Source organism: Vigna radiata, chromosome 6 (assembly GCF_000741045.1).
Source record: "Vigna radiata var. radiata cultivar VC1973A chromosome 6, Vradiata_ver6, whole genome shotgun sequence".
In the NCBI taxonomy this organism is placed as follows: domain Eukaryota; kingdom Viridiplantae; phylum Streptophyta; class Magnoliopsida; order Fabales; family Fabaceae; genus Vigna; species Vigna radiata.
The window spans coordinates 11620453-11623617 of NC_028356.1; the positions used below are offsets into that span (position 1 = coordinate 11620453).

Genomic DNA, 3165 nt, shown 5'->3' on the forward strand with positions numbered 1-3165 from the left:
TTTATACATCTCTGAGAGTCTATGAGATGCCTTAGTATGAAAATTTCTTTTTACTTTTTCCTCATCTTCAGGCTTCCATGAAACCTTTCTCTGTTATATTACAAAGAATAGGTTTGTATAAGTAGAATTGAAGATGAAAATCTTTATAACATAATATCAAAGCATGTTATTATATCCAACATCAATCATGATTTATATAAGACTTCCATAAGTCATAACTCAGTGATGTAAAACCATATAAATAAAATAAACGGTTACCAAACATATACAACAACATTGTCACATTTCAATTCCTTCTATACAAAAACAAAAAACAAAGAGGCAATGGAAAAGCATATGACAACTCCACAATGCCAACAGAGTGCAATTACACATCATAATATAGTGTTTGATGCTTGTATATGTGAACATTTTGCATATTTTGTATACTATCTGCTTGTGATGTGTAATAATGAGTAAAAAGGATACATAATCACATTTTTCCGCTACTTTTTATCATATAAAGTTGCAACAACATTTAGCTCATTTGCATTAGGATTGATTGATTGAAGACCAAGTAAAATTACTAGTCCTATCTACTCGGTTATGGTTTTTAGTCCTCTTTTTTCCGCAAAGATTTCTTCATCAAACACTTTCTAATTTAGCACTCAGTTTTCTTTTTACTTTTCATTTTTCTCTCTAGAAGATAAAAGGGTGGCTAATTCTCACTATTATGGGGTTTGCAGATAGTCAAATACACATTAATCTCATAAAAATCATATTTGGACACCTCGTATACTATTCAACATATGTATAAAGATATAACACAACAGTAAGAAGAGATAAGAGAAAATTGATCAAGAGTGTTCGATTAACACTGCTTTTAATCTTAATTTCCACAACATAAGAGGCTGTTCCAGTGACTACATTCGATGGTATCATTAGATGACAAGAGAAACAACCTTACTTTTTTATGCCAGGGCTGCTTTTAAAGCACATTAATCTGAGAAGCAGTTTCAGAAAATGATTTACCATTGTTCCTACTTAGTACTTGACAATACCTTTTAAGGGCTATGCATACATAAATGTTCTCTTGGTTTTTGTAAAGATCTACGAACTTTGAATTTACTAAAAGGCTTGTATACTTTGGGAGAGTAAAGATTCTATAGTGTATTCATGAACAGAGGCTTTATCCTCATCAAATAGTACTATTTTAGTGCTTATAATTAATTATGCAAGGTCCCTTGTGTGAATGCCATGGCATCAAATCTTACAACATTGTGAGTTTAATGCATGCATGCATAGTGCTTATAATTAATTAATGAATTAATGGATTCTTCTGGGTTTATTTGGAAGTTAACAAACCTTCCTGGGTTTTCAATAGCATTACTCAATTGAAGCTCTCTCGTGACATAAAGCTCGTAGAGTTAGCAAGGTAGGAAAGTTAGGTGAATTAAATCATAAACTAAATGCAGCCAAAATTCATCAATTAACTACGATCCTTCGGAGCCAATCAATGTCATCTCCACTCATTTCATTCCACAAATATTCGTTTAAGGGTCTGCATGTGTCAGAAACATAAGCAAGGTTCTTAGTAAATTAATTGACATCAGTTCATGCAAGGAATTCACAATATTTTTAACCCAAAATCTCAAAACATTAAATTTTTATGGAAATTTTTCCTGTTCGACTTAGACTCCCTACAGTGAATTTTCAACCTGGGACTGTTGGAATGAAGGTATATCTGTCTCAGATTTTGGGTGACAAAGGCCCACAGTAGAGACGTGGGTACTGGTGACTATCATTGTTATAAATTCATATGCAAGATTGGTCCACCAAATGTACATAAAATTTAGTTGTTGTGATTGTGCAAGCGACTAGCACTTTGACCCACCTGCAGTTGGAGGAATGCACCTTCTCTATTGGGATCAAATAGAAGTAGGTGAGGCAACGACATGTGAAAGTAAGCTGCACAATGACACTCGGCTATGCTTTCACATCATTTCAAAAGAAATGTTAAATTATTTGTAAGCTTGTATTGATTTTGATCCTCCCACGAATTTGTTGGTCCATATCTGCCTGATGTTTACAACCTAATCTGGTGTTAATGATGATATAAGTTTTGTGATGATGGGCTAAGTAACTGAAAATGTAGTGATTAAAACAATTAACAATCATAGTAATCTCAGACTAACAGGAAACGATGGAAGGGACAGAGGAAATATCTATGATGTTTGCAGCCATGAATGAGAATCTGGTATCTTTCGCTAAATGTGTCGTAACACATTGGTTGGGTTGTCTATTTTGGTTGTGGTGGGATGCCTCAGTCTTCACTGCACCATTTTTTCATTAAAATATTGAGAACTTTCACTTTTGCCTCTCCACCAAGAAAGAATGAAACACTTTAATTTCATTAAAACATGGACCACTGAGTGCTATCTTTTTTTCTGAGATTAGCTTCAATTTTGAAGCAAAAACTGCATCTTCTTCATAAGACCTTATATGATAATCAAGCTCAAGATAGTCGGTCGCATTCAATGAATGTAGGCTAAGGAATTTGATTTCACATCACCATCTCAGTTAGGCTCCTCAGGCTGTATCATATATGCTATACCTTTTTTCCACTTTCTTATCTTCATAATTTTCTCTTTAATCTAATATAATGAATCACGCTAACAACTGTTGTGACTATAGAGAGAGGTTCATCCGAGAGATAGAAACATCAATGGTTAACGAGTCTTTCTTCTTTTATATAATTTCTCATTTACAGTGAGACTTAGATTTAAACCTGAATCCTAACAACAAGTAGTATCACAAGAAGAACAGTCATGAAATATTTAAAAAACTTGTATCAAATCATTAATTAATTATAAGCGTATAAATCATTAATTAATTATACTATGCATGCATGTTGGTTTTTGCTTTGTTGTAAAGTTTAAGGTAATTATTGTGTGTAACAGGGAAGGACAACATTGTGAGTTCTATGGACGACCTTGCTAAGGACCTGGGATTTAACACTTTCTTTCTCTATATATACACTAACATATCACCTATATATCAATCAAGCATAAGGAAAGAAGATATATACATCAATTTATCAATTTGTGTACCTTAAAAATCACTAGTTATGTACCTTAAAACGATCGAAGAAAACATCTTAATTTATAAAATTGTGTACCTTAAAAC

At 32.9% G+C, this 3165-nt stretch overlaps 1 protein-coding gene across 1 annotated transcript in view; it reads right to left on the minus strand.

The window, feature by feature from the left end:
• Positions 1-3165, minus strand: part of LOC106763433 — a 12876-nt gene that overhangs the window by 696 nt on the left and 9015 nt on the right. The gene's annotated exons all lie outside the window — the stretch shown is intronic.